This window comes from Euphorbia lathyris, chromosome 8, assembly GCF_963576675.1.
Source record: "Euphorbia lathyris chromosome 8, ddEupLath1.1, whole genome shotgun sequence".
Classification (NCBI taxonomy): Eukaryota; Viridiplantae; Streptophyta; class Magnoliopsida; order Malpighiales; family Euphorbiaceae; genus Euphorbia; species Euphorbia lathyris.
Genome location: NC_088917.1, coordinates 9,165,699 through 9,191,990, shown reverse-complemented (window position 1 = coordinate 9,191,990; position 26,292 = coordinate 9,165,699). Strand labels below are relative to the sequence as shown.

Sequence of the window (26,292 nt, the reverse complement as noted above, 5' to 3'; positions counted from 1 at the left end):
CTTCACATTCTTTGAATTTACCAAATTTTTCACATTTTTTTTTTTTTGTACTCGGAATTTTTTGTATTCGTATATCTTTCTATTTTTATATCAATACATGGAAAGGAATAAATATATTAAAAAATAGTATATTCTTCTATTCACAAAATTACATTAATGGTCACTGAAGTTACTAATTTTCACTATATGATCACTAACTTTAAAATAAGGTAAATACATATATGGCTATTGAACTTTACCCATTTTAACATTGTTGCTACTGAATTTCAATTCTTAACAATATGATCACTGAATTTTACACTTTTTAACATCGATGGCGACTCAACTTTAACTAACTCATCAAAATAACCGTTAATAACATCATAATGAAAATATTCAAGAATTAAAATTGTTCATAACTACATTTACCATGAAACTACATTTTTATTTTTTAAAATTACCTTTCTGAAGCATTCTCTCTCTAAAAATACATTCTCCCTCCCTTTTGACCAAACAACACATAAATGACTTCAAAACGAAAATTTTCAAGAATTAAAGTTCATTAGAATATCATTAACTCTTGAATTTTTTATTTTGAGACCATCAACCGTCGTTTTGAGGTGGTAAGTGGTCACCGGGGTTAAAAATGTAAAGTTCAGTGGTCATACCGTTAAGGATTGAAGTTCAGTGGCCACAGTGACAAAATGAGTAAAGTTCAGTGGCCATTGATGTAATTTATCCCTTTAAAATATAATATATAAATCACTTAATTGTTGGTCCCGTGTAATTAGTTCCAAGGCGGGGTTAGGAACTAATGTAACTTTTTCGTTTAATTATGCTGACTTGATTTAATTCTTTAAATTACTTTACTCAGTTTTGGTCAGCAAGGCCGGTCGAGATGTAAGACAGTTTTAGTCAGAGGCTGAATAGAACTGTTTTACTTGTGAGTTGAGAATTAACACTGAAGGTCAGCTTCCAACTCAGCACTCTGATTACTCAGTGTCAGCTTATACAATTTATATCCCGAGTAATTTAAGCAAGCAACAAATACATATATATATTGAGAGAAAGGGTTAGAAATTACTCAGCAGACTTATCCTGGTTCGGCCTCTCCGCCTACGTCCAGTTCCCAGAATCCTTCCGGGCTTTTTCAATCCACTACTGAGCTCTTTAAAGGTAGAGCACAAACCGTTTACAAGGCAATTGAGTATGCAAGAGTACCGTCCTCTATTCGTCTATTCAATCCTACTGAACGCTATACCCGAACACTCAAATTTCTCTACCGCTGAGTACTAAAACCGAGTACTCAACACCACACTCTCAATCTTTACAATTGACACAAATTTGTTCATTCTAGATGAAGAACACTTTAGATGAATACAAATTCAATCTAGACCTTTACACAGAGATAGGATTTGGGTGTAAGAATTTTGCTTTTCTTGTTTGTATGTGCTTGTATGTATGCTCTTTCTTTTTTGTACTTCGGCAAAGGATCCAAGAGGTGAACTTGTCCTTTTATAGTGAACTCTGATGCCTCAATCATTTGAATTCGGATCTCTCCGTTGAATTCAAACGGTCTTCTTGCGTCATTCACTGGTCAGCATACAGTTTTGTAGGCCAATCATGTCGTCTGAAAATAGCAAGCGTCAGACTTGTCTTCTTCCTCCAGGTTTGTCTTCTAGCGCCAGTTTTGTCTTTTAGCCAGATGTCAGTTGACCCATGCATCTCGAAACTGTCTCCTTGCATAATTCCAAAGTTTATGAATTGGCGCAGATCTCTGTCGGATCTTGTCTTTTAGTTAACGGATCACTGGCGCTGTCCTGATGAACACTCAGCTTGACGTAATAGACGTTGCCTTCGATCTTTGTCTTTGACGAGACTGAGTTACGTTCTACTCAGCGTCTTCGGTCAGCTTCGTCTTCAAGCGTTTTGTTCTGAAGAAGACTTTTCTTCTATTATGCTGAGTTGTGTTCTACTCAGCTTCTGTGGCTCATGCTGACTTCATTCTGTCTTATATTTATTTATGTTCTCATTTATAAATATACTCAACATTGAATAAACACATTAGCACTTAAATTTAATTGTCTTAATCATGGGATTAACTTAAATAGTTTTGTCAAATCAAAATCACGTGGAAATGTGTTTCAACATTAACTTTACATTTTCTAACATTATGACTATTAAATTTCAATGAACGCCACAAAATTGTCAGTGACCTCAAATAAAAAATTCCAAGAATTGATTATATTCTAAGCAACTTTAATTCTTAAAATTTTACGTGTTGTTTGGTTAGTAGAGAGAAAGTGAACTTTTAAAGAAAAAAACTCCAAATTGAAAAAAAAAACAAATGGTTTCATGAAAAATGTCGTTCTAAATAACTTTAATTCTTGAATATTTCCATTTTGATATGGTTAACAGTCATTTTGAGGCGCTAGTTAAAGTTTAGTGGCCATAGTATTAGAATGTGAAAGTTGTGTAACTTTTATGTTAAACTTTAAAGTTTAGTGGTCATAACTTGAGAAAAAAAAAAGTAAATTTTAATGGTCATAGGTGTAATTTACCATTTTTCATATACTTTTCCCTTTTTTTCAATTTTTCTATATTTTTCCTAAAAACTACTAGTATAATTGTGTTTATGCTTTTTTGAAAAAATACAGAAAATTTACCAAAAGCTGCCAGATTTTTTTTGTATCGATACCATAAATGTGTAAGTTAAATTCATTGTTTGCTAAAAATGTAAAGTTTTTGGTGGAAAATAAAATTTGCTCAAAATGTAGAGATTTTGTTGAAAAAATTAATTGTTTAAAGGGTTAAGGTGCAAAAATACCCTTAATAGGAGCAATTTTACCTCTAACGCCTAAAATGGTATAATTTACCTCTAACATTGGAAGCCAAGAGCAATTTTACCCTAACGTTGATAAATAGGATCAGTCTGATAAATAATTCATCAAACTGTCTTTTCGGTCATAAATTTTGGCATCTACACTTCACACTGCGCTATTTTATCAATAACAAATCACAAACATATGTCGGGATGTAAAAAAAATAATAAAAAATATACTCTTTTTGTACGGATTAGACAAAAAAAATACTAAATTTATAAATATTAATCTCAAATTCTATTATTAAATTATAAAAAACATGAAATCTTTTTTTTAGAATGAATTGTTATGCATGCAGAATAAGAAACACAAATATTTGTGTTTTGTAATAGTGTCTGAAATTAATCCAAGTTATCAACGTTAGAGGTAAAATTGTTGTTGGCTTCCAATAATATGAGTAAAATTACTCCATTTAAGACGTTAAATGTAAAATTGCTTCTGACCCAAAACGTTAGTGTACTTTAACCCTTGTTTAAATGAAAAGTAAAATGTGCGCTTTGAATTCCAATAAAAAATTTGTGAATGTGGATAGGATAAAAAGTTCGTAACTAATCGCATCTTAGCATGAGATTTAATTAGAAGTAGATAATACACATAAAGACAATAATTATTATTGAACTTTGAAAAGTAAATAATTTGCGACACAAGGAAAATGTAAAAGATGTTTAACTCCATGTTAAGGAGTAAAATTATCAAAACCAGACTGACTCAGATCAAACTGGTTCAATTGGATCCAATAAGTAAACCGATTCAGATGTACCTAATATTTCATAACGTTAAAAACCATAAAAAGTTGTCGAACTGGTTGGTTGAACCATCAAACTGACACCGATCAAAGTTTTGCGGTTGGAATGGTTCAGTCATAACTGTAAAAAAAATTGTGAAATCTATACTATATATAATAGCGGAAATAGAGAGAATTTGCAAGAAGTATTTTAGAGGCTTTTTTTGTTTAGTTATCACCATAGGAGCAAAAAGAATAAATTAGTTAATGGGTTTTAATTATCTCACATTATTTATTTTCAATTAATAGCCTATTAATTAAAGTAATAAAAAAAGTAAGAGTTGCAGGAAGATGAAAAAACACAAAGCAAAGAAAATCTAAAAGTCACAAATAAACCTATATATAAAGCATGATATATAGTATTCCACCATTATATGCATTGGCCTCCTTGACCTTTAATTTTGATTATGTATTAGTTTTGTTCTTAATCTTATAATTTTGTTCTTATTTCAGTAAGAGATTCAGATTTATTTAGGAGCGATTTCGATTGATAAACTGTATTAATAACATTTTTTTCAAGAATTATGAGAATTTAGATTTTGATATCTCCAATTAAAGAATTAATAGCATTTTTCTCAAGAATTTGGAGATTTTAAAAGAGGATAAACAGCTGAAATCACGAAAAGCAAATGTGTCAAAAATTACAGAAAAGCGCTATGTTTCTGAAGGTAATTATTCGATTTTTTTTTCATATGTAGTTATTTTTTTCTCAATTGTGTTGTTCCACGCTTCTCGATGTCTTATCTATGTTTTTTTATTTGCCATTTTTTCAAAATGAGTAAATAAAGATTTTGTTTATTCCATCATTATTTTCATTGGCCAGAGAAAATCAAATACCTCAGCGATTTCTATTTATAAACTGTATGGAAATAGAAGAGGCATAAACAACTGAAATCGGGAAAAGCAAATATGTCAAAAATTACAGGAAATCATTATGTTTCTAAAGGTAATTATTCGATTTTTTTTCATATGTAGTAGTTATTTTGTTCTCAATTGTGTTATTCCATTCTCTGAGCGTGTCATTTGTTTTTACGGTTTTCCGAGATGTGGTTTGAATTATTAAAGCTTATTTGAAGTTGGGTGCAGATTTTGATAATGACAGAAAGAGTTTGAATTATTAAAGCTTATTAGGTGAAATAATGACAGAAAGGGTATGAATTAGTGAATTTTGAATTGGTTGAACTATGATGAGTAGGTTATGATTATGCAAAACTGACATAATTGGATATGGTAGATGACGAATTTGCTATATTAATAATATAATGTGGATACTTTTGGTGGTTGAGGTTGACAATTTCTTAAACATGTGTAGATACCCATTTTTGTCCGGGTTTTTTTTAGGTTTTATATAAATTTTACTCGAAATTTGAATAATACATAAATGATTCAAAATATACGGTATTATTTCGAAAAGAATTTATTAGTTAAAATTGTTGTTATTAAGACTAATTTGTCATATTTCGGTATAAATCGGTAAAATTACCGAATTATGTTCAAAACATGACTCAATAGAATTAATGTACAATCTTAACCTATTATGAATTTTATTCGAGATATGTTTCTCGTATTTTGAATAAAATTGAATTTGCTTGAATTCGGGTTATAATTTATTAATTAAAGTTCAGGTCTCAACCAATCAGATTAATATATTAATGTTTATTTATTTGTTGTAAATTATATTTAGAAGCGCCTATAGTCTGAATTGTGAATACAATATACTAAAATGAATATTGACTTTGGTTATGGTTTATATTATAATTAAACGTTTAGAATGTTGTTGATTTTTAAATAATAAATTATGACAAACAAATCCAAAAAATTGAAATATAAACGAACTAATGACAATTTAATGCTTAAAAATGGAATTTTGTTAATAATTTAATATTACATTATTACTATAAATAATTCTCTAATTATTTCCATTTTCGGTAATTGTGACGGATCCGGCGGCCGGCTCGTCTTAGAAATTCTTGCTTTAAAATTGAGGACAATTTTTATATCCCAAAAGCAAGATGGAAACACATTCAGTTCGTAAATATTTCACAAAGTGATCACATCATATTCAAGTAACCGAGGTATCCCATTTCAGTGTGAATCCAATAAATCCTAGGTTCGGGATATTATTTGTACAAGTCCAACAAATTCCAAACTCCAGGTTTTATCCGTGTTACAGACAATTCAAAATTCCAGATAAAGTTCATTCAAATCAGTAAGCCCAACATCCCATACAACCAAAAGAGGAAATCCAATTCCAGGATTTCAAGGGCAATAGAGTAATTTTCTGCACAAAGATATTTATGGGATCCAGGATAAAGAAGTTTTTTGATCCAGGGATAGAGAGGTCATTTAACCAGAACTTAGCCACTAAGTTTTCTTCATTTTTCTATTTAAGAAGGGTCCCACCTTCATTGTAAAGGCACTCAATTTTAGGAGTTGTTATATTAAGAGCATCACCAATAATAGTTTATACTCTCGACCACTCAATATACATGTCACATCATCAATTTAATAAACTTCATTTTATTAAATATGTAAATCCAATGGTTAAACTCTATAACTACTCAATCATAATAGACCCACCAATCACAAATGATCCACCAATTAATTAAACCAATCATAATTGATCCACCAATTAATTAAACCAATCATATTATTTTAAAAATAAAAAAAATATATATAAAAATAAGCAAAAGCTCAATAAACATTGAGTGGTTGATAATCATTACTTTTTATCATACTCTCTCCAATGAAAGAGTATGATATAATGGAGTATATTAAGTGGTTTATTATACTCCATTGGAGATGCTCTAAGTACCGGATCTTTCATGTCATTCGGAGGACCCTCAATTCACATTTGGACACGTGTAGTGTAATCCAACGTAATAATTAAAAGGAATAAGGTATCAAAATAGGTCTAAAGTTTTTTTGAGAAATATCAATTTAGGCTCAACGTTCAAAATAGCACCAATAACGTTTACGCTATTTAATATCAATTTAGGCTTAACGTTTACAATATAACATCAATTTAGGCCTCACGTATAAAATAGCACTAATATTTATAAAATATATACAATTTAAAATAAATGTCATAATTAAATTAATCATATTATATTCTTTTTCTATTAACTTTATATGTTATCTTTTTATTTAGTTCTATTTTCTTACTTATTATTCATCAACCATTCCATGACTACTAAATTTCATTGCTTATGTAATATATGCAAACTAAAAGTAATTGAAATATCCATAATATTTCGAACACTACATATATCACATGAGCCATGAAATTTAAAAGCCATGGAATAGTTGATGAAAAACAAATATAAAGTTTTAATAGGCAAGAATACGAGTAAATTTCATCGATGGGTACAACCTTTGGTCCATTTCACACTTTGGTGTACAACCTTCAAATTGTCTCATTAATATGTACGAACTTATAGGTGACCTTCCACTTTGATGTACAGCAGGTAAAAATGACCGGTCAACGCGAAGTCAACGCGCCATGTCAGCAGTTTGACCGGTTAAAAAATCAAAACTTGACCATCTCATGTAAAATTACTTATATGCCCTCTTCTTCTTCCTCCTTCCTCTTTCCTCTTTCCCTTCTCTCTCTAACTCTTCTCTCTCTAATTCTTTCTCTACCTTATTAGAATCCAAAAAAAATTCAATGCATATGAATCCCATAAAAAAAATGGAGGATTTATCCAGAAATATCTTTAAAAAAATTAATTCCATTTATGCATTCCCATTTATGCGTTCGTAAAAGTTTTTGTAATCTAATAATTATAGTTGAGACCACCACTTGTATGTGAAGCATATTTTTGAAGAAATTCAAAGAAGACTTCTCCTTGTTCCTTGAATCGGTAGGTCCAAATCATGTTGATTGAGGCAATTATTTCTTATGGGAACTTCTCCCAAGATTTTTTCCCATTTTGCTTTCCATTTTTCTTTCTCAGCTCCTACCTTTAATCCTATTATTACATTTTATTTGGCTGCACAAGTCAAAGAATAATTAAAAAAAATCCCCACCTCTCATGAATCCAGTTACAAATTTGCCTCAAGATCACCAAACCCAGCAAAATTAGAAAATCTAAAACAAGTAAGAAAAAGAAATCAGAAATGGCACCCCAGAAGAGAAAGAAGAAACAAAGAGTAGAAACAAGAAAAATAGCTTCAACAATAGAAAGAATATTAAAAACCATATAATCTATTACTATTTTAAGACCTGAAATCAATCTCCATCCCTATACTACTTTATCTTTCCTAATTAAACCAGCAACTATTTTCTTCAACAACCATGTCTCTTCTTCATTTTCTTGGTCTGATCCATTTTCTGGGAAATATGATGGAGTTATTTAGTAGTACCACATATCTCTTGAATATGATTCTAGATTCTGTGTACCATGGTTTGATAGAATTTCATTTGGGATTTTAACCATAAGGTAGAAAGAGAATTAGAGAGAGAAAGGGAAAGAGGAAGGAGGAAGAAGAGGGTACATAAGTAATTTTATATGAGGTGGTCAAATTTTGACTTTTTGACTGGTCAAATTGCTGACGTGACGCGTTGACTTCTCATTGACCGGTCATTTTTACCTGTTGTACACCAAAGTGGAAGATCACCTATAAATTCGTACATATGTGAGACAAATTGAAGGTTGTACACCAAAGTGTGAAATGGACCAAAGCTTATACAACATTGATGAAATTTACCCGCAAGAATACTAATTAATAGTATTATAATAAGTAAGAAAATAAAACTAAATAAAAAGATAACATATAAAGTTAGTAGGAAAAAAATATAATATTGTTAATTTAATTGTGACGTTTAGCGCTTGATTGGATGAAATGTAGGGAAAGTTAAATAAAGGAATGGTAGAGAAGGGTAGGGAAAGGTAAAGAAGTGGAATGAATGATAATTTCTAACCCTTCCAAACCCACCGAATTGGGGGTTGAAAATTGGACAGAAAAAAACTCCTCCAAACCCCTCCAAACCCTTACCCTTCTAATTTTTTTTTTGTGTGTTTCAAATATGGATTTGGAGAAACTCTTACTAACTCTTACCCCTTCCAAACAAGGATTTCTATTAACCCTTACTAACTCTTCCGTTATTAACCTCTCTAAACCCCATCCAATCAAGCCATTAGGTTAAATTGGATATATTTTTGTAAACGTTAAGCTTAAATTCGTATTATTTTGTAAATTTTAAATCTATATTGGTGTTATTTTATACATGTGGCCTAAACTGATACTATATTGTAAACGTTAAGCCTAAATTGATATTATGTTATAAACGTTAAGCCTATATTGGTGCTATTTTGAACGTTGAGCCTAAATTGGTACTTTTCAAAAAAACCTTAGACCTATTTTGGTACATTATCCCTTAATGGAACCTCTTATAATATATATGGATCCATGTTACACCTATCAAAATATATATGAAAAGTCTCTCATTTAACATGAAGAACCGGATGCTTCTATTAATTTACCCAATTTTAGACAGATTTGAAGAAGCTTTAGAGGTCTCTGTATTTCTTAACCCTTGTTTGGAAGGAGGTCAATGGGAGTAATGGAAGGTTAAGGGCTCGTTTGTTTTACCTACGGTTTGCTGTTTGCTGTTGGAAAAGGCTGCTTTTCCAAAAAGCAGAGATTCTCTGCTTTTGTGAAAAGCTGCTTTTCAAGTGTAAAAGGCAAATAGGGGGTCACTAACCAAACACTTAATGCTGCTTTTCAACTGTAAAAGGCAAACAGGAGGAGCCTAACCAAACACCTAAAACTCTGCATTTTAAAATGAAAAGGCAAACAGGAGGTGAAAAGTAGATAAACAAACACTCCCTAAGTATAAGTTAACATTGTTTGGGAATTATCTTTTGAAAGTAAATAAAGGTTAATGGGAGTAACGTAAAGTTTTTTTAAATTTTTTGTCTCTACAGAGTAAATTTAACTTTCATTCCCCTCCGTATTTAAACTCTCAAACGAGGTTAAACATTTTACCTCATTTACATCCTATAAACTCTAAGTTAATTTTTAACTTTCCTTTTCATCAATTCCCTTTCCTTTCCATTTCCTCATTTAACTCTCACTTCCATTAACCTCCAAACTCCTAAACAAACATTTAATGGGTAAATTACACCATTTTGTCCCAAAAATATACAGGAAGTAATGATGGCCGAATAATTTAGTAAATTTTACCGGTAAATGACGACCGAACAATTTAGTAAATTTTACCGGTAAATTCAAGTTTATCTGAATAAATTACATCAATGATACCTGAACTTTTTCTAATTCACACTTTGGTACATGGATTTTTTTATCCTAAAAATATAACTCAAGTGAAGGTGACCGGATAATTTAGTATATCTGTTCGGTTAGTGATCAATCAACGAGAGTTTAACCATTTTAAATTAAAAATTAGGACCTACAATACATTCAATCAGTTTATAAATCAGAGATTAAAGCAGGATGGAAGTGAATACCATTGATCCCAAACTTAATCTGTAACCCCCGTCCCGGGTCACATTGAAAACATACATGAAACCAAACAATTATCATAATTAAGCATAAACGCCGATATAACTACATTAAGCTCTCCATTTATTATTGTCTATCAAGATCTCATAACCAAAAGGTTAAACAACCAACCAAATAATTTAATCCATAAAACAATATTCACTTAAATCTAAGCAAATAATCCAACCAATAGTATAATAAATCCTAATGAAAGTCATACAAAATTACTAATGGGAATGAGACATTTGTGCTTGTCAGCCTGAATGTAAGGTACACCTGAAAATATAGCAAATAGAAGGACCTCTGAACCTAGCCTGAAAAATGTGGCAAGGGGTGAGCTGTCTACTCAATAAGCATAATTACATAACCGTTCATACATATTATATTTGATCAATCATGCAAGCACTTAAGTTAAATAAATAACATCACAATCCAGACTCTTTAATGCACATAATATCCTAAAGTTGTTATATTTATTTTAACGCCCTGGCTAAACCTAAGTGAAAATGTCCAATGGTCTCATGGTTAACAATATTAAATCATAAACCTCAGTTTCAGGACACATGTCCTTAAATCTCGTAATAATTATCTCAATAACATGGTACTGCTATCGCCCCCAGTTTTTAGGACACAGTACATACAATTCCCACTATAGTAAAATAACACCTTATCGCCTCCCTACAAAGACAAGTGTCTGTGATCACAGTATCCACAAACCTCCAGATCATTGTACCTTTCCACTTGAGCTAGCTAAGTAGATAAAATTCTAATATATAAGACATTCTCATTCTACCATTAACGATTTCGTAACCAAAATAAATGGTTCAACATATAATCAAATAATAGATATCATCTATAGATTTGAGCAGCAAAACCACGCCCAAATTTACACTTAAGCTTAAATGAGATTCAATACCATTACACAACAATTATTTGTAACACATTGAGCAGCCCAACAATTATTCAAAACACCTTAGCAACCAGTAATTATTTCCAACACCTTGAGCAGCAAAGACAAGCACAAAACAAATAACTCATTTATTATCAATTCCAAAATAGCATGGTTTCACATAATTTCATAAATATTCTAGAACAATTTATATATATATATATATATATATATATATAAAATAAATATTTATAATTATGATTACCTCACGTTTCAAAAGCTAATCAAATTGTTCGGGTTCTTGTTCACTCGTTTCTTCCTCGCCTATAAATATAAAAATGCATTCCTATAATTAATTCGTGTTTGAGAAAAATAATAGATATATAATGTATGTTCAGAATGTTCCTAACCTCTCCCCACGATATAATTAAGGTTACTGATCAATCTAATCAATAACTTTCTACTTAAATATAAAATTCTAACCCTTTAAAAGTTCATTATCATAATAGACTAATAATTTAGAAAAACCATCCTATATATTGAAACCTATACAAAGGGTAAAATTATGTTTGGAAAACGCTCACCGGAGTCTTGTCGGAACGCGGTGCTCGGTTGCCGGAATTCCGTCGAAGTTGTCGGAAGTGCAAACTGAGACTACCACGAGATAGCCAACGTTCAGGAGAGTCCGAAAGTACACTCCTTTTACTACCAAAATCGTTTAGAAGGTCGAGATCTGACACTTTTACGGTGAAAAAATGTCCGCTCCAGTCACCACACTTTTTGGTCAGAAAAATATGAATAGTGGTCTCAAAATCTTCCTTACGAAATAAGGAATTTAATGGTATGATTTTCGCTTCAAGGGATGGCCGGGATAAAGAGTTACAAAGGAAATTATGGTAATAGCCAAAAAGAAATCGTAAATTGCAGAGAGGTGTAATGAGTTGTGTACTGAGAGTTCAAATTTCTCATCTCTGCCCTAATAAAAAAAATACTATTATAATAATATTAATAATAATAATATTGTTATGAAGGTTTGATGGGTCCATCCATTTAATTTAATTCTACATTTATTTTTCCTAATTTCTTCTTATTATTATTAGTATTAATGGTTGATAAAAATTCGGATATTACATCATCAGTTTGGCCACTATGTTCTAAGGTGATCAGAGTTCAAACTCAAAGGATTTCTTTTTATAAAACTTAAAACGGAGTTAATAAATCACTTTGATCTCCAACAGAAATCATATCTCCTTTTTTAATCTGTAAATAGTTTTCATCCAGAAATCTTTGTTTTGTGTTAAAAACAAAAAGGAACAAATCGAACATAGAAAGAAATAATATAATTTGTTTTAACATATGCTATAATAAGTATCAGTTTTCCTTCATAAATTTCACTGGAATAAGAAACACCGATCACCGCCACTTCCGGCCTCCATACACCCATGCAAGCCTTCGAATCTTCACCAAAATGGGATTTGATCTCCAAACAAACGGATCTAAACCAAGTAACAAAAAATAAGAAAGGTAATAGATCCAAAAAAAGTAGAAGGAAAATAGAGAAAATCTTACCAGAGATTAGGTTGGAATCACCATTCTAAGCAACCATGTCGCATCAAGATGAAGAGCCACTAGCAAGAGAAGTAAAAAGCTGAGACGAGGAAGGGCTGACCGGCGGGGGTAGACGTTGCTCATCCTCATCGTCGGAGATGGAAGAGCAGTCGGCCAGAACCTTCAAGGCTTCGGTGGAGAAGAAGAAAGGCAGAGGCGAAGAGAAATAGATGGTCGGAGGTAGAGATCGTAGCCGTAGAAGATGGAGCCACGGGTTTTAGGAGAAGGTTGTGAATGAAGATGGAGGAGGATTTTTGAAAGAGAAGAGGAAGAAGATGAATGGAGGCTGCTCACTCAACTTAATTCTTAATATATCATTATTCTCTATATATTATTATTTTACATTATAAATTAAAAAATTTAGACTCTATTTCATAAATCATAAACCCTAAAATATATATTCTAAATTTTTAATTTATAAATTTTATTTTTTAAAATACTGATTTAACTAGTTTTACATAATCCAAAATTATGACTTGATATGGTTGTAAATAGTTTTTAAAAGATGAATTTCTGTATAATTTTTCTATTTCTTATCCATATATTTTATTTCTTTTACCTTTTTTCATTTTCTTTATTTAGCTAGGTTTCAATTATTTAGTTAATGTAACTTTTTAGGCGTAGCAACGGGACGGGGCGGAGCGGGGGTGGTTTTACATCCCCCATTCCGCCCCCAATATTTTCTGGGGTGCTTTCGGGGAATCCAAAAAAAATATTCGGAGATTTTTTGGCACCCACACCCGCCTGCACGGTTCTCCGTGGGTTTCAGGGAATCCCCAAATTTAAAATTTAACACGTGTTATTGGTATAAAATATCAGTTTAGAGCAGCAATAAAACGACATTATAAAATATAACTTTAAAGTAGCAATAAAATAAAATTAAAGTACTAATATAATAAAAAAACTCAGCATTTAGTACTGGTATATCTAAATACATGTGATATACCAAGAGTATCAATGTAACAAAATTAAAGTACTAATATAATAAAAAAAACTCAGCATTCAGTACTGATATATCTAAATACATGTGATATACCAAGAGTAGCAGTAAAACTAAATTAAATTGTTGTAGATGTAAATAATAGTATTAGATAACTTATCATAATACTGATTATTTTTTTAACCACCTTTAAATACTAATTATCTTAGATATATATATATATATAATATTTTATTTTATTGTTTGGAGATTTTTCGGGGATTTTACGGTCGGTTTTTCGGGGGCGGTTTGGGGATAGTAATAACCACTCCGTCCAATTTTAATGTTCGGGGCTAAAATCTCTCCCGCCCCCAGCCCCGCACCCAAATTTTGATTTTTCCCTGACCATGTTGGTTCGTATCCCCACGGTTTTCGGTTTTTCCCCACCCCATTGCCACCCCTAATAACTTTGAAGCCTAATTAAGTGATGAGTTGGATCTATTCCTTCCATAAATTAGATTGATTAACTTAATTCAAATGTGTGTAGGTTCGAATTATTATTTCCTAGTTTTAGTTAATTAATTTTGTCTGAGTACGACTATTAAATGAATGCAATTCTAATGTTAAATTTAACCCCTCACTTTTTATTTTATCTTAATTCGGCACCAAACACTTTTATTTCATTTTAATTTGGTCCTTGATTTTTATAATTAGCTTCATTATTATTCATCTCATTAATTTAACCCATATATTTAATGCATCATGTATGTATATGTGATATACATTAAAAATAAATCAATTCGAAATGTTATTTCGAGTCAATAAATATAATCACATTAATTCGAATCAATATGAAAAATGTCATTCGGATTTATAATATGCTTAAACATATTCCTCACTGGAATTTATACACCATTTATCGTATATGTAACATACGTAATATTAAATTGGATTTCAATTTAATACAAGTTACATATATGTTATACGTGTAGCTTCAAAATAAAAAATACCCAATTCGAAATATTATTTCGAATCAATAAAAAATAACGAAATTAATTCGAATCGATGTAAAAACGTAATTCGAATTCATGACTAAATTAATTCGGATCGTGTGAAAACGTCATTCGAATTCATAACCAAATTAATTTGAATCGATGTGAGAACGTCATTCGAATTCGTGACCAAGTTAATTCTAAATGATGTGAAAATGTCATTAGAATTCAATAATAAATTCAAAATATCCCTTATTAAAATCTTCAATCTATTTTTCGTATATGTGATATACGTAAAATAAAATGAGATTTTAATTCAATAAAATACAATTACGTGTATTTTATATACGTAATTCCAAATTAAGACAAACATAAAACCCAATAACCCTAAAACACGCGAGTACCTGGTTTATAGTGACAATTCAAAGCAAAACAAATAGCAAACACATAATATCACAATAGTACCGATACGTCGGGCGGGGTAGCGTGAGATCACATCTCTTCCATACACATAACAGGAAAAATAAACCTAAATCTCCCCGAAGACCATCCTTATCAAAACTAAACCATATAGAGCCAATTCAAATAGATAGGGCGACCAATCACGACCGCACACGTATTTCCAAGTGATGATTGGTGGCGACTCAAAACCTAAAACACAAAAAGCGGATCGAGTCGACCACGCACCCCGATATGAAAACCGAAAGCCAGGGTGAGACAACATGTATAATCTCTTGTTTTGTTAATGATTTGTAATTTGTTACTTTTGTTTAGTACAACTTAGGGTGCGTTTGATTAGGGGTTTTAGGAGGAAAAGGGTAATGGAATGGGGATGTTAACTAAAAGTGGGTAAATAGTGCATCAAAACTGAAAATAGTGCATCTTCTTCTCCTCATATTTTTTACACTGTCTCAACTCTCACTTGCAGTCCAACTCCTCATCTGGAAGCAGACACACGGCAGACCATCTCTCCCGAGTCTCGACAATCTCACCCCTCTCTCTCGGTTGGGAATTGATAGTAGGTGGGCTGCCAAATCATATAAATCTAATTAAGGTTAGTTAACTTAATTGTTATGTTTTCTCTTGGCTCCTCACGCCCTTTTTATGCATGCAATGGTTGACTGGTTGTGATTTGAGAATATGAATAGCTGGTTGAATAGTTTTGATAACTTTGTTGCTTGAGAATAGCTTGTTAAATGAAAGAATCGGGTATGAAGTAGTTGGTTGGATTTTCGATGAACTTTGTTATGCATTTGTTAATTAAGGTAATATAACTGTTAAAGTAATTGTCTAACTACTAGGAACAAGCATTGAATGAAGCTGTATTTCCAGCATCATTATTTAAATATGAATGAACTGCATTTTCAACATTATTAGTTCAATATGATTATATCGCAGAGGATTTTGCAAGTGTTGCATCAATTTCATATTTTCATGCTTGTTGTGAATATTAAATAATTTATGTCTAGCTATGTAGTTCTTAGTTCTTTTGACTCACTGTTTTTGTATTGAGAGTTCGTGACATAATAGAATTAGATAATGGAAAATGAGTGATCTGATCAATATATGAAGAAAACTGTTTCACTACTAAATTAAAAAGGAAATCCAAGCTATATACAAGATTGCTTATTGACAAGAGGAGTTTGCATGTCTTGGTGTTATAGAATATACCAGTTCTATATAGCAATTATAGGCCTAAAACAAGGTTATTTTCCTTTCCTTGATCAACAATATTTGTATATGTATAAATGTAAATGGTCCAACTTGAGAAAGAGCATTACTGAATATACCAGGTGTACATACTTGTTACATGTTATAGACCTAAATCAAGTTTCTTTCCTTTTATAGATTAGCCATATATAGATGTAATTTGTCTTGAATAGATTTCAAATTATTCTCTCATTTCTGGCTAGCAACTGCAGAGCATAAAGGACTTCAAGTGAAATTGGTTATGGGTGAGTGGTAATCCTACCATTCCGAATGGCATCTACACCGATGGTTTTCATTGTCAAACAATTTGGAACGAACATCCCATCATTCGGACATATAGAAACCCAAACAAGAGCTGGCAGACAAAAAGGATGTTGATCGTGAAGTTTAAGTATTCTGTCCGATGGAATTACAACAAGATGTTGAAGATGGTCCGGGATAATGTCTCGTTGGCCCTTCGCAACCATAAGGGGAAAGTCTATAGAGATACTAAGTGCTGTCGAATTTCATTTTAAAAAGCATAATAATAAATCTAGGGTGACTTATTAAGTGGACGCACGTCTTTTTCTATAATTAATTCACCAATCCTAATAAAATATCAAAATTATATCGAAAAGCGAATGGTTAGAATTAAAAGACGTGAATTTGGCTTAATAATTTCTTTTTTCAAGCAGAGATTAACGCCTTTCCACTCAGACCAACCCTCGTTGGCCAATTGACAGGAAATTAACATCATAACATGAAATTCACAAAAACTTAATAAACACAATATGAATAAAATAAGTTTATTAATATACAAATCATGCTTCAGAAACAAGATAGTTATGCAAATGGAGAAAATCAAGGACTGATCCGTGATCCGAGATGCCTGCACTTGCACATGGAAACAAATAAACGATATTGGTAAGAGTAAACTTGCCATTTACTTGCAAATTCTGTTTCCTATCATCGTCAAACCCAACTCTATATTAAACGACGTCATTTCAGGTTTCATCCATTCATTGGGAGAGACACTCCATGAACGACTGCCAGATTTAGAGTCAGTTTCTTCTCTTATTTTCTCTCTTCATTTTACTTTTCGGATGTTTATAAAATCCATACATTTTTAGTGTTCTGTTTCGTTGCCGGGAAAATGCGGGAACGTGTTTTTTCTTTTTCTTTTTCCTTTTTCCTTTTCTTTTCAGTCTAGTGCTATAAAACCTCCATTCTCTGAGAGTGTCATTTGTTTTTACGGGTTTCAGTGTTGTGGTTTGAATTATTAAAGCTTATTTGGAGTTTTGTGCATGTTTTGATAATGGCAGAATGGGTTTGAATTTTAAAGCTTATTATGTGAAATAATGACAGAAATGGTATGAATTAGTGAATTTTGAATTGGTTGCACTATGATGAGTAGGTTATGATTATGCAAAACTGACATAATTGGATATGGTAGATGATGAATTTGCTATATTAACAGTATAATGTGGATACTTTTGGTGGTTGAGGTTCACAATTTCTTAAACATGTATAATCTCTTGTTTTGTTAATGATTTGCAATTTGTTACTTTTGTTCAGTTCTGGTTAAGGTGCATTTGATTAGGGGGTTTCAAGAGGAAAGGGTAAGGGAATAAGGATGTTTACTAAAAGTGGATAAATAGTGCATCAAAACTAAAAATAGTGCATCGTCTTCTCCTTATATTTTTTTTGCATTGTCTCAACTCTCACTTGCAGTCCAACTCCTCATCTGGAAGTAGACACACAACAGACCATCTCTCCCGAATCTCAACAATCTCACCCCTCTCTCTTGGTTGGGAATTGATAGTAGGTGGGTTGTCAAATCATATGAATCTAAATGAGGTTAGTTAATTTAATTGTTATGTTTTCAATTATAACTTTAGGATTTCTTGTTAAGAATTTTGCTTTCTCTTGGCTCCCCACGCTTTTCCTATGCAATGTAATGGTTGACTGGTTGAGATTTGAGAATGGGAATAGCTGGTTGAATAGTTTTGATAACTTTGTTGCTTGAGAAAAGCTTGTTAAATGAAAGAATCGGGTATGAAGTAGTTGGTTGGATTTTCGATGAATCTGACCTAGTCAGTGCCTATAGGATTGACGACCCTATAGATGATTAAGCCCAAATTGCCGAGCCTTAAAGCTAGTTTTGGCCTTACAAGGGAATCACGAACTAGGTACCTCATTAGGATAAGTAGGGTTAATCGCCTCGGACACAAGTTGTCAAACCCGACCCTAAACGGCATCAGGTATGATAGGAAAAAGTTACAAATACCTAATATACTACCATGATCGAAGGCAAACCGAACTATAACTAATTTCCTTTATTTTATTTGTTTTTCTCTCTAGTCGTTATTCTATTCTCAAACTCCAATTCCCTCTATAATGTTATAAAAATCTATATTTCTATCACAAATTTTAACACAACACACCGCTCAAATGCAACAATTTTAACATTTGCATTTTTACTGGTCTAATCTAATAATCAAATAATCCGAAATAAGCATTTTCCTTAATTCTCTAAGATAAGGTATCTATTTGGCTTGGACTTGATAATTCTATCAAGCTTCCTACGTATCCCGAATGATCTTTTAATCTTTAAATCGGGAATCAAAGCCACGTAGTTCTACCTATTTCTAAATGATCCAATACTAAGTTAACTTGCCCAAAACAATTAATTTTCAAACTTTATAGACGCCAGTCTACTTATAACCTGAATAACAGTTGATAATTACATGCAAGACTATTTTAGGAACACTAATAGTCAGAGAAAACTAGAGGTATAAAATAAACACACATCGTTCCTGTAATCAACACCGGAGTCCAAAACAGTCGTATGTTGAACTCGATGGAACGAGCTTCCCATTATCTAAAAATATAATTGCAAGCAAATAACACGCTGAACCAAACAAGCTCTTAAACTTTAACTTTTAAACTTCATTAAATTAATAATAATTTGCATTACTCCAATAACAATTAAATTCTTGCTTAATAGTCTTAAAAATATAAGAGAGAATATAATCATCTCTCTAATGAACCCCTATTCAATTGTATTATTGTCTTAATACCCTAGTTATCACATGACATATGAATGCAATATAAAGCACTTTGTAATACTTGGAAATACTACCTCATATCATTCTTTTTAACAAATAAATAATAACCTACTTCGAATTTGCAATTTTTGACAACTAAATTATTCCAAATAGCACTAATTTTCATCACAAAAACAAAATTTTAATGACCCACAAAAAAGCAGTCCAAGTGTAGCCTAATAGACAATATAATATAATCAACACATAATACAATTTGAAGGTAAATAATAAAATTCCAAAAATCTGTCAGATTCTATCTCTTGCTGTTTCTTAGAATCATAAGTTGTTCATAGGATAATTAATCAGTTCATATATTATTTATAGATTACTAGATTTCATTGTATTATTTATTAAGTCCAAATCGTTTCCTTTTATGTCCAAACGTCCCTTTTTAGGATCGAATCAAACTCAAAGTCGAATGGACTATATTATTTTATCACTCCAAACCTTTTTACGAAAAGAATCAACTCAAGTCTACACGACTCTTTTACCAAATGAATTAACCAAGTCTAACATGATACTTTTACCAAACGAATTAACTCAAGGTCTAACACGACTATTTTATAAAAAAAACCAATTTCAAAAGTCTAAGTCTAAACCATTTTTTTTTACTGAAGATACTGATCCAACTCAAAATCTAATTCTGAACATAACAGAAACCGAACATCCACAGGGACCTGCATACTTCGACATTTCAATCACAAGTATACCATATAATAGAACATTTCCAAGCATAAACCCATCAAACAAGAGTCTCAAAATGAAAATTAGAGCCTTCAGGCTTTGATTCACAACAAAAATCAAAGGGTAGTCCATTAAATCAGGAAATAAAGGGTCCAAAGAAACCGACCCGAACAAATCGTAGAATCGCTCACCTCCTTACCTGCATGTCAAGCTCCAAATACCGATCAGACACTGGAGTGAACTTCTCTTTTCTTTCTCAACCCCTAGATCCTCATTCTCTATATATTGAATTCTTCTTCCAGCAGATTCTACTGCATCACACACATCACTAAATTTCAATTCCCATGAATTAAATTAAGGATTTAGAAGATTTATAAAATTTCAATTTAACTCCAATTCTTCTAATTATACCTTATTTATCACATTCTTATAAAAATAAAAAGGATTACTCAAAAATATTATCCCGGATCAAGTCGAATTAAATGATATTATAGAAATGTTATTCTGAAAATGAATTCAAATTGATTAAAATACGTTCGATTAAAATACGTTAGATTAAAATCAACTTTCATAAAAAAAATAATTAATTAGACACGGACCTGACACAAGTGACTTAGATTAGGTTTTAAATCAGTTATCTCAATAATCTATCTTCATTATTATCGTATCTTTCCATGTCTCTTCGGGTAATTGCATTAGTAAAGGATCACTTAGGAGTAGAATAACTTAGCTAGGAGTAGAGTAACTTAATTAGGAATAGCTTAACTTAGTCCAAAATCAATCTCAAACCCCCAAAGCCTAGATAACACCTAAGACTGAGTAGCTTAGTACTTGCAGGAATAAATCCTGTGGATTCGACACCTAAACTTGTCTAGATTTTATTACTTGATGTGTTTCCAGGAGACTCACTAAGGGATAAGTGTACCCCATATCGTATGCCTCTAAACAGCCCATCCAAACTCATGTTCTTTGCTTTAGATCTAACCTTGAGCAAACTAGAAAGTTCAGTTTGGCGATGCACTTTCGATTCTTCCCACATCTCTATGCCTCTTTCCATGTTCTCCTTTGCTCTATTATAAAGTTGGATGACCTCATCGAAATACCACGATTCTAAGTCAACATTATTTCCAATTGCATAATACCAAGATAGTTTTGCCTGCTCAAACTGCTGACGCCCTTGAGCTAGATTGACTTCATAGAGATCTAATTTGATTCTTGATGCTGCTTCATATTTCCATCTTGCTTCTGTATATTCTTTCTGTGCCCAATCATATGCTATTTTTATATATTCAAGCACACTCTCCCTTGAAGCATCTTCCGTGAAGTAAATCCTTTTCATTGCCCTAGCCATATGAACATTTCCCCAATTGAAAAATGCCAAAGCAGCCATCTCTTGGAACTTCTCTGTTGTTGTGTTGAAAAGGCCTTGTGCTTCTTACTGGTAACTGTGTGACACAGGGCCGGCTTGCCTTTAAGGCAGCCACCGCCACCGCCTAGGGCCCCAAAAAAATTGGGGCCTCATATGTAACTTTAATTTAATATAATTGGTTATAAATTTCCAAAAAACATTATATCATATATCATGAATTAGACCCATCTGGGAACTTAAATTTATAATATATAGGATAAATGTTACAGATATGTAAAAGAAGTATATATATATACTAGACATGATATTAAATGGAAGTATTAATAAGTTAAATAGGTAGACTTAATACCAAGTTCATGAAGACCAAGATACACATCAGATTCCAACCCCACACGATCCTTAAAAACCTTAGCAAACTCTACTACACATTCATCAATATGGCACTGTCCACTTTTTGAGTCCACGCCTTTTGAAATGTTCCCATTTTTTTTATAGCAGTGTTCCCATTTCTTCCAATCTCCAGTTTGTCTATTTCTTTCTCAGGGTTCTCAAAGAATGGATCCTGCTGAGAATCGACATTGACTAAATACAGCCTAAGAGAGGCCTGCGATTCAGCTGATGTTTCAGCCCATTTGAGTTCTTCGTTAGAGATTATTGTAATCAAATCACCCTCTTGATCTCTGTACTTAATGAGAACTGCTCCTGAGTTTGGAAAACGACCAGACATGACTTCCCTGAGTTGATTGAGGCTATAGTTAACAGGCAACTTAGCCCATCTGATGTCTTCGCCAAACACCGATTTTATGTTTATTTTAGGTTTATGCCGATCTAATTTTCTCCTCGACAACCACCTTATCCCGAGTCTATTTATCTTCAGTTTGGCTATCAACCTTCTTCTCCTCAATTTCATCCCCTGCTTTCTTCTCCTCATCTTTTTTATTTTTCTTCTTCTGCGTCTTCTCTTTCACTGTTTTTGGCACAGTTGAAGTTCTAGGAGGCTCGACATATTCTGGAGGCAGTTCAATTACTATACCATTCACCCTTAGACCTTTCTCTTCAAGTTCTTTTGTCAACTGTTCTGAAACTTCTAATGTTATAGCATTATTCAGCTCTATTTTTAAAACCATTTTAACATATTTCAAAGCCAAATCAAGTCTATTCAAACCCTCATAACACCTTGCCCTCTTTATAAGTGCTTTACTATAGTTTTGTATGACCTCTAGAGCTAAATTACACTCACGAATGACCTTAGGATATTCAGTTATGCCCATCTGTATATAACATGCATCCATGTTACTCCTAAGATAGGATACATCTATATGATTCTTTGGAAGCAATTTAATGGCTTTCTCATACTTGATCCTAGCAATTTTGTTCTAAATCATGTTTTTAAAATGACCTCTCTACTTTAATGTTTGTTCATCTCGCTTTATACGAATTTGTGGTGTTAAGCCTAACTAACCTTTTATTGCTAAATCATTTTAAATTTGTTATCTATATTACATAAAACTTCTCTTTATAGTGTTTCTGTCGTGTCCGTATTTGGCCTGTTTCATGTTCGTGCCCTTTTTTTTGTTAAGCTAGTTTATAAAGGTTAAGTTTTAGAAAAATATTATTTTGTATTGGTGTCCATTTTCCTTTTTCGTTTCCGTGTTCGTGTCTGTCCAAAATAGTTTTTTACTATATCATGATCACATATGGTTAAAGAGCTATTTTTAAAAATTGATTTGGAATTATTAGTTTTGAATTATTGTACCTTTTTTGGAAGGAATGTTAAGAAAAAGTAAAACAAACATTAAATATTAAGTTTGGAACATTAAAACAGATAGAGCTAAGTAAAGCAGGTGTGTGTTGGCACAAATTATTCATTGCATATGGAAAAGAGATTATACTGCTCTACCTAACCACTTCAAGATAAAAATGAACACTCAAAAAATGAATAGTTTATTCACGACTTAATCCTTTATCCAAATGGAGAAAAAGTTAACAGAAATTGATAATAACAATAAAACAAAAATAAGAAAACTAGTACTATAAATAGTTATTATTGATCTCTATTTGTGTTGTTATTATCGTGGTCTTTTTAAATACTTCAATTGAATGGTGAAAACAGTAACAACTGTATTTGGAGGAGTTTAACCAAAATTAGTTTAATGTTAAAGAAAATTAGGAAATGTCCATGGATAAAGAATGGATGAAACTAAGTGATCGAAGTGCTCGAGATTATCTACAAGGGATAGACAACTTTCTAGATTTTGCATTTGCCAATTCTAATGTGTCGCACCCTGGCTTCCAGTTTTTACGCAGGTCGGGGTGCGTGGCCGGCTCGATCTGCCTTTCTCATGTTTAAGGTTTCGAGTCGCCACCAATCATCACTTGGAAGTACGTGTGTGTGGGCGTGATTGGTCGCCCTATCTGTTTGGATTGACTCTGTACGGTTGGTTTTGGTAAGGACGATCTTCGGAGAGATTCAAAGTTCGTTTTTCCGGTTACGTGTAGGGAAGAGATGTGATCTCACCATACCCCGCCCGACGTATCGGTACTATTGTGATATAATGTGTTTGCTATTTGTTTTGCTTTGAATTGTCGATATAAACCAGGCACTCGTGGATTTTTGGGTTATCGGGTTTAGTATAGAATTCTAATGACGTTTTCACATCGATTAGAATTAACTTGGTTTATGAGTTCGAATGACGTTTTCATATCAATTCGAGTTAATTTAATATTCAAATGACGTTTTCACATCAATTTGAATTGATCTAATTTATAAATGACATTTTCACATCAGTTTGAACTAATTCAGAGATGAATTCGTTATTTTTTATTGATTCGGGATAACATTTCGAATTGAAGTAATTTTGTTTTAAATTACGCATATAACATACACGTAATCATAATTTATTGAATTAAAATTAAATTTTATTTTACGTATATCACATATACGATAAATAAGATTTGAATTTTAATAAGGGATGTTTTTTATGAATTCAAATGACGTTTTCACATCGATTTGAACCTAGTTGGATTTATTAAAATTCGAGATAACATCTTGAACCGATTTTTTTTTTTGAAATCAAACGACCTTTATTAATTAGAAGGAGAACTCTAATTAGCATTGGACCGAGCCTGTCTCGTTATCAAGTGGGCAGCCTCGTTCGCTAATCGCGAAATAAAACAGACTAAATAGTCTGGAAAGTCTCATAGGAGTTCCTTACAATCATTAATTAACATTATGAACTCAGACATATCTCTTTTAGCAGATTTTATTCCTTTAACTACGACTTCCGCGTCTGTTTCGAACTGAACCTTCTGCTCTCCTCTTGCTGCCATCCACTGGATGCTTTCTCGTACTGCTAACGCTTCTATTATTTTTGGCTCCAGTATACCTTCGGTTTTGCTACTGTACATCCTTCTGAACTCGCCATTTCCTGCCCGTAGAACATCGCCCCAACCACTCTCAGCTGTCTCGGCAAATACTGCTCCATCTATATTGCATTTACTGAATCCCTCGTGTGGCGGCTGCCATCTCGGTTTTTCTGCAGTAATCCGGCCTCTAGCCCATTTCTCTCCTCTTCTGCTCTCTTTCCATGCAACTGCCGAATTGTAGGTCAGATTATAACTTATAACAGCAGGGACATTAGCCTTGTTCCAGAGCCGATTATTTCTTTGAGTCCAGATTGTATACAAAATACACACTAATTTGATCGTTGTACCTTCATCTGTCGTGTGCAACTTCCTTATTAGCCACTCCGAGAATCCCCTCCCATCCTCTACCGGTGTTTGGACCCCCGCTTGCTGCCAACAGTCCTTCGCAAATCGACAAACAGTGAACAGATGCCACAACTCTTCCTCCTGCGACTCACAGAATACGCATTGTGCGGAAATTGGTACCCTTCGAGCTGCCAAGTGCGGACGAGTCGGTAAGCATCCCGTCCCTAATTTCCATACAAAGGTTTTGATTTTCGGTTGAATACTTAGACTCCACATCTTCTTTCATCCATCTCCTTCAACTCCTGCTGTTGTTTGTTGGGATAGCGCTCTGTAGCCTGATTTGACCGTGTATCGTCCGTCTTGAGAGTATTGCCAGATAGTCTCATCTAGTGTAGTCCTGATCTGCAGAATGATTTGAAGTATTTGGGCCGCCTCTTCTTCGTTATACACCCAGCAATCCTTTCTTTATCCCAAGTGCGTGTTCCTGGCTCAATTAGATCAGCCACCACCATTTTTTCTAGTCCTGCAACACAATAAGAGTTAACCATAAAACCAGGCAGCCCTGGAACCCATGGGTCCTTCCATAATTTTATTCTGCTTCCATCCCCTACTCCCCATCTTACTCCAATTTTCAGTAACTCAATCGAGCCCCACACACTTCTCCAGATAAAACTGGGATTATTTCCCAATCTAGAAGATAAGAATTCAGTATTCGGATAATATTTTGCTTTGAAGATTCTACTGACAAGCGTCTGTGGTTGATGAATTAACTTCCAACCCTGTTTCCCTAGGAGGGCAAGATTAAACTCCCTCAAGTTTCTGAACCCCATTCCTCCTTCCAGCTTACTCCTGCACAATTTACTCCAGTCAAACCAATGGATATTCCTCCTTCCTCCTTCCTTCGTACCCCACCAAAATGAATTCATCATTCTCTGCAATTCCTCTGTTAGTGACTTTGGGAGAAGGAACGTGCTCATACAGAATGTTGGCAGAGCTTGAGCCACGGATTTTAATAGGACTTCTTTACCTGCAGCAGAGAGAAACCTATATCCCCAACATCCAAATTTCTTCCTCAATCTATCCATCAGAAAGGCAAAGATTCATTTTTTTGATTTCCCAATAAGTGAGGGAAGCTTAAGGTACCTGCCAGTGTCCAATGGAGCCGAGACCTG

At 32.8% G+C, this 26,292-nt stretch overlaps 1 long non-coding RNA gene and 1 pseudogene across 2 annotated transcripts; both read right to left on the bottom strand.

The window, feature by feature from the left end:
* Window positions 1–10,235: 10,235 nt before the first annotated feature.
* LOC136203357 (uncharacterized) lies at window positions 10,236–12,944 on the bottom strand. Of its 2 annotated transcripts, XR_010674800.1 has the most exons (4): window positions 12,611–12,944; window positions 11,626–12,537; window positions 11,307–11,365; window positions 10,236–10,466 (listed from the first exon to the last, which is right to left on the bottom strand). It is a non-coding gene; the product is annotated as an uncharacterized lncRNA (long non-coding RNA). The 2 variants fall into 2 exon arrangements; XR_010674801.1 differs by lacking the exon at window positions 11,307–11,365.
* Window positions 12,945–20,911: 7,967 nt separating this feature from the next.
* Window positions 20,912–25,396, bottom strand: LOC136203839 (protein PHOX1-like; annotated as a pseudogene).
* Window positions 25,397–26,292: the final 896 nt, after the last annotated feature.